Genomic DNA, 10,661 nt, shown 5'->3' with positions numbered 1-10,661 from the left:
TAAACAGTGACAGCTATTTTTTTTTAAAGCAGAAAATATAATTTTTAGCTTTAAAAGATGCCAGTTTGGAATCCGTCAGGAACCCCAGAGATCAGGAATAAACAGCAACACTTGCCAGTCTCAGGACTGGATGTGGCATGAATTGCCGCACTAGAACAGAAAAATATCTACAGACCTGTTTCTGAAACTGCCTACAACTGGGTGCAGTCCTGACTTACCAAGCTGCTCCATTAGATACAATGGCATTCGGGGTAATAAGTATTTTTGCCTTGATCTTGCACAGAATCTAAGTACCTCTGTTTGCAAGGCCATTCTCTTTGATTTCCAAGTTATCAACCTGTTTTATGAATACCTAGAAATTTCTAGATATTCAGTTGGCTTTATGTCACAAGAAATGACTAGCCACTTGAATCGATTTCTTTCAAAATACTAGTGAGAAGGAAAGAGGAGATTTTAGGAACAGTCTGTAGCATATGATCAAACAATATTTAACAACCTAGCTTAGTAAAATAGCGTTAAAATAGCCTCCGTGTCACAATCCCAAATGGGTTTCTCTGAGATTTATGCACACGCATATGCACACACTCAAGTGTTCAGATTAACCAAGGCTTTTCCAAGGGGGAAGTGAGTTTAGTAGGTTTTGCAGCAGTTTCTGTTGCGTAACCAATAAACACAAGGTGAAAATACCTTCTTTTTTTTTTCTTCAGTCAGACAGCTTTCTGAAACAGAGCTCTAAATGATTCAGATCCCCTGGCTCTTTCAAGAACTACCTGTGACTAACTTACATAACTGGTCCAGTTCTTTTCCACCCTGACCCTCCTCTACCATGTGGAGCTGAAGACTAGACAGGCTGAAATTCCTAGCACCAAATACCTTTCTTTGCAGGTGCTGCAAATGCTTAGGAAAAAATTCCCTTCCCCAGGGAGGGATCTGAATCAACTCCAGATCTTGATTTGGCAAAGTAGCGAGTACAAGTAGCAAAGTGGGCATTCATAAAATGATAAAGACCTTTTCTGACTCTCCAGTCCTGTCAAACGTGCCTCGTGATGATGTTTTAATTAATGACATGGCAGTCATTTTAGAAAAAAATGGAATTGCAATCAGTGGGTCAAATTCTGCTCTAATTTACACTGTGGTAAATCGAAAGTAACTCACCGAAGTCAATAGAAAGTGACTCAATGGTCCCCGTTCTCTAGTCTTTACTTGATGAAGTAGACCCCAGGCCAGGGGCTGCCAGGTCATGCCTTCCGTCTAAATAACACTAACATTTTCATGTAAGCTGGTGACCACAATCAAAGGAAATCTAGGCACTCACATGGGGAGAGAAAAGAGAAGACTTCAGATGTAGGCCCTGACTGCCTTTCACAGAATAGTTGGGTAGAATTGAAGCCTTAGATTTGATTCACCTAGCGTTATCTCTTTGGGCTGTTACAGAAGAGCTTGGTGGTACTCAGCTTCATGATTTTGATACTAGTCTGTCAATGTTTGGTGGGGGTTTTTTAACTCCCAGCTCCTGTAATCCCAGGATTACCTGAGCTTCGACTGGAGAACAAAGTTAATTTTCTTTCCCTTATGCTTGAAAAAGAAAGCCTCAAAATATACGTTAGAGAGATCATAAAAGGGTCAGCCCTGAAATGGCAAATAAAAAGAAATTCAAATTCATAATTTAAAGTATAAAACCCTAAAAAACCTTCTAATATTAAGCCACTCACAGTTTTGTCCCCTGATTTTTGAATCACTGGGCAAGGAAATACTGGAGCCCTGCCCTTCATTTTTTGCACACTACACAATAATGTCTTTGTTGTGTGTGTGGGGGGGGGTTAATCAGCATCTTTTGTTTTAAATTTAAAAATGAAGGCTATGAAGTGGACTTTATCTGCACAGAGCTAGAACAGGCTCTCTTTAAAGCTGTTCCAGTCTTAAGGCAAATTAATGTTTCAATGTTTGAGATTTTGCGAATCGTGTGTATTTAAGTTCCAGTTCAAGAGAGCACTTGGAAGTGTAGCTGCATGCTTTCCAGAATAGGGAGGCTTTGCTGACTCTTAACAAACGTATTTGTTATTTATCCCCAAATGTGACATTGCTCCTTTTGAAAATATTTGAGTGCATTTAGCAAATGTCTGTTTGCATAAGATTTCTTCAAGAACTGTACAGGTGAAAAAAGATTAATAGCTCCTTTAACGGCAAATGGTGCCTTTCGAGTCTTCCGCTTCAAATCTATGTCTCTTAAATCCATAGTTATGTATGGAGTAGATTCTGGTGACTTCATCACTGCAGACTGTTGTGTATGTCCGTATAAAATAGCAATGGCCTTCACATTCATACGTATCTGTGCAGGCCAGAGAGTCTGACTTCATTGAAGGCTGAACTATACACTGAGAAGAGCCAACTTGTTAGTGAAGTCCTTAAAACAAGGAAATAGAAAGCTCCATGCAGGTGTAAGGCAAGGACTTTCTGCAGCCTGCAGTAATTGCTGAGGTCCTAAGGCAGCAATCCCCTTGCACAGGCATGGATGGAGAGAGTAACTCCAGCTGATCAGGCTTACAAATAAATTGCCTGGACGTGGTGAGGTAGTGAGAACCTTATGAGAGTAAAACTGGATTTAGTGGTAAAGAGTCGGACGCAGAGGTCAGGGAAACTGGATTCTGTTCCTGGGTCTGCTGCAGGCTTGATGTGGGACTGTGGGCAAATTGCTTGGCTTTCTGGTGCCTATTTTTCCATCTGTATAGCCCAGCTCTCAGGGGTAGCACAAAACTCTTTGGTTGTTTAAAGAGCTCTTTGAGCACTTCCCATGGCAAGCACTATAGAAGCTCCCAGTTTGCTGCTTTATCATGTGGGAAAGCGGTCGGAAACGTAGCTGTCACACTTCTGATTTTTTTTAATGTTAGAAATGTAGGGTTTTGCTAACAGGTGATGGGACAACTACTAGGCACCACGAGAGCTAAGGTCTCGTCCACACACAATGCAGTGCCTGTTGGATTACCAATGTGTTATAACCCGATTTCAGGCATATTCATACTCAGGCCTGTTTCTGACTCAGTTCATGTGTGCACACTCATGTTCTAGATTAAAGGGGTCTTTGTTTTCATTTACTGAACTGATTTGAACAACACACGCACTCTTTTCTCGGTACGTGAACAGTAGTGTAACTAAGGCAGGATGGCCAGGGCAGCAGCCCCACGTACCAACTTGCGTGTATGAGTGGTGGCAGCTGGAAGTCACCACGGCCTCTGTGCATCGCAGCTGCCCCGTGTTATGTGTCTGTGGCTAAAAACAAATGGCTGTTTTACCCCAGGACACAGAATTTTATCCTGGGATCTTACACACTCATTGTCCCACTTTCAGAACCTGTAAAGTAACCAAATTGACATTTGGCCACCAGGTCAACCAAGGCTAATTCGAAGTAATTTCCATTCAAGTGTCATGTGTAAATGATTGTCCCAGCCTCTCTTGATTGGTTTCAATGAGTCAAAATCCAGGACAATCAGTCCCGAATTAAACCAGCCGTCTGTTTTGAGCCTGAATGTGAATGCCTACAAATGGAGTTAATCGCTTCGTGTGTAGATAAAGCCATGTTTAAATCAGGGCAGGATTGTATACAGATATTTTTTTTCCCCTATTTAAATAGAAACCTGGTTCAATGTTGTCGAATCTTCTTTTACACAATGAAAGAAAAATGCATCAGTCTTCAACCAAAATATGAGCATCTAGATGGGAGGTCGGACCAGTCCGACGACATAAATTTTAAAGCAATCCTCGCACACAAGTTTGTGGGTAGACAAGGCCCAGGAGAGTGCTGCCTGAGCTATTAATGGGGGAAGTGATTTTTCCTTAGACTGATTAAAATTCTTTGGGTTTTTTTGTTTGTTTGTTTGTTTTTTAAACACCTATTTAGCTTTTAATTAACACTGAGGAGAAAGGAAGTGGGTTAAATATTCAGCACCTCCTCCCTTTCAATTAAGGTGTGAGAGCACAGAGGCCTGATGAGGCCTCTGGGAAACACTCTAGAAACAACAGTGCAGGCCAGACTTGGCAATCCAATGCATTTTTTACACGGGGAAAACAAGTGCAGGGCAAAACCTTTTTTTAAAAATCATTTAAAATTAAAACACAGTTGCGGCTCTCTTTTTACGGCAAGCAGCAGCACACACACACACAAAAAAGGTCTTATGCCCAATTATCTTTAAAAAGCTGCTTTTGCAGGTGGTTTCCTTTAACTGGTCTCCCTCCCTGAATCCCAGACCCTTGCTTTTCATGGTGGCACGGCATGGGAAGTTACCCAAAGGGCTTTCTGTTCTTGGGGGGAGGCAGGAGGGGAAGGTCACGGATGCTGGAAGAGCTCCTCTTTATGCTGCATACTCCTTTCTGCTCTCTGATTTAGATATTTTTTGTCACAGCAAGGGCAGCAGCCTTAGATCACAAAATCTTTAAAGCTGAGCCTAGTAACCGGGAGAGAAATTTCCCTAGTGCCACAGTGCTCCTGTGCTGGAAAGTCAGAGAACCAAGCTTTTTTTCCTTCCAACTCATCTGACTGCCACCCAGCTGTGATCCTTCTTCTGAATCCAGGAGACCACAAGATATCTAGCCAAGTGGCCCCTCGAGAGGGGGATTTACCTTCTTTGGACTAGGGTGGGACTGTCTTTATCAGCTGTATCTGTGGTCTGCTTTTAGGTTTCCCATCAAAACAGCAGTTAAAGAAGCAGCTGAACTTTTGGAAAGAGGGGGGCCAAATAAGATGAACTGACTAAAATAAGAATAATAATTGGTACAAATTTTGCAACAATATATGTATTCGTGGTCTCCCCTCAGCTCTGCTGTGTCCCTTCACTTTTTTAAAACTATTCACACTCTTATTTAATGCATGTAAAAATGATTCCAGCAATTCTTTTGACATCTAACAAAATCTTAGTTGACATTGATTGTTCAGTTTATTTTTCTCTTAGCTTGACAAGTATTTTTAAATCTATTGGGTTTTTTGGGTTTTTTTGGTAAAACAATTTCTCTGAACAAATACAGTTTTAATATTTCACATGCTTTGAAAAGGTTTACAATCCTATTATATAAACTCGTTTTAAAAGGGAAATGCTGGCAATACTGGAACTGCATCTATACAAATATATAGGCATAAATGAGCTTTTATATTGAATGCAGAAGTAGTACAAGTGCCAAAATTGTAGACCTTGAATATGTTTCATGTCTGATTTTAAGGCATATTGGATGTAAGTGCGCACTGACTTCTGGAAGTAAAGGATAAGTGTTTTGCAGGAAATCTTCTGAACACAAGTAAGACCCTCCCCAATTCTGCTTTCACATTAGCTTATCATGATAACATATTCCCAACTGTACGGTGATAGTGAAGGTTTTTTTTAAATGGGTTGGCACCTCGTGTATTGTAGTGATTTATCTTCTGCTGTGCATCCTTACGTCCTACAAATAGTCTTTCATGGTTTTTTTGAGGATTCTGTCCTCCAAACCCTCAAGCCTATGAATAACCTTACATTGCTCAAGCAAAACTATCCATATTAGCAGCCTTATTCATGTGCTTAAGTATTTGTAGGATTGGTCTGTTGGTTAATTGATTGATTGATTGATTGATTGAAGTGTTGGTAACAAACTGGTATCATCTCAAATGCCAGAGTTCAGTTCTGCTTCTTTTGTAATCAACAGCAGAACTGTCACTAATTGCAGTGGGAGTACAATCTGGCAATCCTTGTGTTTTGTAAAAAATGTCTTCCCCAAATTTCTGTCTCAAAACACTAATAGTTCATAGAAATCCAGGGTGAAAAGTTATGCCTTTGTAGAGGATTCCATATTGCTATGATTGTAAGCCAGCCTGGCATATAAATTGATTTTTCATTTTCAGTTTCAAGTTTAGGAAAAAAAAACATTTTCCCCCTATAAACATGTTAATAACTGCAGGGAAAGACTTTTAACTCCATTGCCTTGATAAAATCTTACGGGAGAATCAAATAATCAAGGAAATAACCCAAAGCATTAACTATTCAAAAAATACTAAGATAAAACTATGTTGAAAAAACTCTGACTTCAAATTTGTATTTCATACACACAAAAATGCACAGGTCAAGACTGTCAGGGGACCCAATTATAGGTCAATTGTGCTTATAAGATGCATACAATTTTTATGGTTCTCTTGAAGAAAAATCGGTAGATTTATCATCAGAACAATAGAGTAATTAACACTTTTAATATCGGGTGTCATTATATGTTAATCCTGATTATTCTTTACCTGACCTAAATAATCTGTGAGATTTGTATCTTTTAAAAGAAAGCTGTAGGAAGTAATGTGAACACACCTAGAAATATACTCAAATCTGTCATCTAAAATGTCTTGATTTATTTTGAATTTCTTGCAAAAAGTACCACCAATCTGCCTTTGACTTCCCCAGAGTTACTTCAGATTGACAATGATCTAACTGGAAGTAGAATTTGATCTCCACACGTCCCTTATCAAGATACATTCAGATTTTCCATATAAACAAAACCTTTCATTGGAAAAAACAGCTTGTCATTAATTACATCAATGTAAAACTAGTGAAATTCTGTGGACCTCAGCGGAGTTACTTAGAATTGCTTCTGGGAATAATTTGAGATTTGAATCTAGTCCAATAATGAGACATGCAGTATTATTTTCCATTCCTAGAAAGGGTTTTAAATGTTTACCTTGGTTAAAATATTGACGAATTCTAGCCCACGTGCACAAAAATGGAGAATCTGGTTAAACATGATTCTTATTAAAAATGCCCAAAAGAGACAAAAGCTGACTGTGGAAAAAAACAAGTAAGATGATAGGCATACTCTTAAGAAGTCAATATTCTATGGGTCAAATTGCAGTTGGCACTCTGTAACGTGCATAATGTGTCTGTCTCCCTACGAATTTTGCTCAGTTGAGAGCATTAGTCCAGCAGGCTTTTTACATTAGGCTCCATCCAAGACTCATTAGCAACGCGTAAGCTAGAGAAATAATTGACATGAGGTTAAGGAACTGGTCAAGACTTCAGCTGTATCTAGATTCGGTAACTACCTTTGTTCCCAACCTGCTGCATGATCTTAGACAATTCGTTTCAACTTCCCTTGCCTCTGTCCCCCATCTGTAAAATGAGGATAATGCTTCTCCCCTCCTTTCATTGTGTCGTCTATTGGGACGTTAAGCTCTTCACAGCAGCGACTGTCATTGTGTATAGCATAATGGAGCCCCCGTCTCGCTTGGGACCTTTGCATTAGAGGAGTGCTCATACACATAATAAATAACAGCAGTAATCAACAGAAAGTTGTCATGTCTTGGATAATCATCAGAAAGTGGTCATGTCTTGGATTCCACAGTAATTTACTATTGTAGATGTGCAAAAACATACTGTTGATTAATTTTTTTAAGGGCAACCCTTACAGGAGTTTTATTGATCGTGTCTGTGTGCTGCATTTGTGCAGGTTAGGCTAAACTCCCAAATTCCTATTTCACCATGCCCTGGGCTTAGCATCCAGTGTCATAGATGTGTATAAAGCTATCCCCAGGTGGAGTGTCTGAGCTTAGTCTTGCTGTTGTCCTGGTCAGAAATTTGGAGGGGAGAGTCTAGCTCCATCCTCGCCTGCCTCCAAGGATGCTGTAGCTGCTCCTGTCCTGTCGACTGTGCCTTTCTGTGTTTCCTGTACAGTAGATGTTCCAGATTAGACTCTGTGCATTTTAAGAGTGACAGAACTTGGGTGGCCATCCTTTGCATTGTATTTTGCACTGGTTTTATTGGTGCATCCGAACATTGCTTCATGAGATTTTTTCAGGTTGAAATACTGTTCTGCTCAACATGAATGTATCATCTAGGGCTGGCTGAATGCCAGAGGTGCTTTGCAGACATCTCTGTGGAGATCTGTCAATCACTTGCTCTGCAGTATGCTCCCTTCAGTTCTGGATACCTCTTAAGCAGAGATTGCTAATTATCCCACATCTTTTACCAGGTGGACCGAAGCCCATTAGGTTCTAAGTTCAGCCTATCAAACTCATATTTGGAGACTGCTAATGATCCAACATCTTTTATGATGTGGACAGATATCTGTTATATTCAAAGCTCAGCCCTTCAAACAGCTTTCATTTGCAATATGATGCAAGCCAGATTTCAGTCCAGCCTCAAGAGGAAGATGCTAACATCTCGATATCATCTGAGCTCTTATCTGTCTGTGTAACTAGTCTTCTGAAAGTAATTTTAAACTACTAATTGTCTTTGCACAGAATTAAAAAGAATGCTTAAAATTAGTCTCACATTTTAATTGTTTAAACTCGTACTAATCTGGATAAGTGTAATATTTTAAAAGCGCAGATCCCCATAAGTTATGATAACTGTTTGGCATTTTCAAACAGATTTGAAGTAGGCAAACATCAGGAGTCCCACATCACATAATAAATGCCTGTGCTCCTGCAGCTGGATCTCTGAGAGCAGATCCACCACAGTATTGGAGCCTCACATGCCACAGCAATGATCCCAGTCTGGAATGTCGTAATTACAAAATTAAAATCAGAGCCTTAAATCCAAATTTAGGGGCCTAGGAGTGGGATTTTTCAAATGCACCGTAGTGACTAGGACAAAAGTCTCATTGAGCTGAAGCTGATTTCATTGGGATGCATAGTTCTTGGTCACTTCGATGCAGGTCATCTCAAGGGACTTCTGCTTCTAGGTGATTTTGGTGCTTTTGAAAATCCTGCCCTTTGTTATGAAAATATCGACTGCTATGTACAGACATAAAATCAAATATTAAAATAGGTTAAGAGCATGTAGAATAATAGTCAGTAAGGACAGGTCAAATCTTCTAGCACATATTGTTAGAAACACAGGCACCTCTGTGCCTGTCTTGTTGGTCTCCATTATTATGACTCAGTTTATGTCTTCAGAATGAATTATTCTGCTTTCCTTGTTACTTCACATTTATATGAATTAAATATATATATTTGTAGGGCACCACAAGTACAGGAACTTAGGAATCTTAAGTTGCATTGACTTTCAAAGAGGCATCGAGGGGCCAGATTTTTAAAGCTACTTAGGCCCCTAAAGATGCCAAAGGGCACTTAGATCAGTTGTTCTCAACCTGTTTAGACTGAAAGCACTCCTTGTTTGACTCATGGCACTCCTAAGAAAATGCCAGCTCTTCATTCTCACTCATTTTTTGACTACAGAAAAATATTAGAGCAATTCTTCTGTAGTAACAAACTCATAAAGACCACAACAGGTCAGAATGGATTTAAAATTATGGATTCCTATTTGAAATCTCTAGGTTAATCTTGTGAATCGTGTTTGCATGCCTAACTGTGCTAACATTGCATGGCATCCTGCGGCACATTTGAAAGGATATCAAGATGCCCCGGGTTGCTGTGGCATCCCTGGTTGAGAATCGCTGACCCATAAGCACTTTTGAAAATCGTATTAAGTGCCTATTTCCCTGAAAATAGCACAAGGTGGTCATCTAAGCACCTAATGATGCAAAGAGTTCTAAAAATCTGTTCCCGAGTGCTGAAATCTGTAAGGAAGTCAGGACCTTAAATCACTTAGGGTACGTGCAGATGTTACTCTTAGATTGACCTAACTAGGGTTAGGTCTACTGAAATGCCAAACTGTACATATGTTTGGGGAGGTTAGACTGGGCAAAAAATGGCATGGCAATCTAACTTAGGAGGTGCACTAAGTTAGAGCGGGCATGGGGTAGCCTGATCTGCCCAATGTGTACATGTCTAGAGAGCAGCCCTGGGGCTGGGAAAGCCTAGCTACTCACCCCAGCCCTGGAGCTGTGCTTTTCCAACCCCCACCCCCACTGGGCTATTTTTACTCTCCCCCTTGGAGACCCACAAGCCCCCCACAACCCAACCAACCTTTCCTATGGACTCACTAGCCCTCCCCAATCCCTTCTGCTCTTCCCCCCACCCCAACTGACTTAGATCACATTCCCAGCGCAGCTCCCAGAACTGGCAAATGTTGGTACAAATGGGACCCAATCTATGATTGCATGGCTTAAAGTAAGATCAGATAATAAAGTCAGATCACAGATCGAGCACCAGGAATATCTGCACATGTCCTTAGATGCTTTTCAAAGGTTTGTTCATCGCTTAATTGTATGAGCACAGGATTATGAGCTGCTCCAAGCCCACCCAAATGGTGTGAGACTTAACTGGATAAGGGCCACAATACTTCAGAAGGAGAGGGTTTGGGACTGTGACTAAAGTTAAGCCCAGCTCTTCACTCAGCAGTCTTAAAAACCAGGCTCCATATTTTCTACAATGTCAAATAATACTGCTATGCAACATAATGAGGAGTATGCTCCTAGGAGATCAACTGTGAAGGAAGCAGAGTCATTTCATTGGTATAACAAGAGGATTCTAAATAATTCAGATTTGTAGGAGCCCTCAAAATGGACCAAGTCCTTTCAAATTATGAAGGAGAATACAGATCCTTCCATGAAGAGTGTGCAAGCTGAAGCCCAGCAATTAGCAAACCTAGTGCTAATTTAACACCCTACTAGCAAAATCCAGAAATAGCATTTACCTGTTATAGTCCCATATTCATTTTGTTAAAATAATTAATTGAAATGGAAGTATCCAAAATCCCCATTAATCTCTCTGAACAACAAAAGCTTTTTATTATACAACAAAATTAAGGGATTGATGC

Source organism: Gavialis gangeticus, unplaced genomic scaffold (genome assembly GCF_001723915.1).
Source record: "Gavialis gangeticus isolate Ggan-Ray unplaced genomic scaffold, GavGan_comp1, whole genome shotgun sequence".
In the NCBI taxonomy this organism is placed as follows: domain Eukaryota; kingdom Metazoa; phylum Chordata; order Crocodylia; family Gavialidae; genus Gavialis; species Gavialis gangeticus.
The sequence above is the reverse complement of the archived record's forward strand: the minus strand, read 5'-3'. Positions refer to the sequence as shown.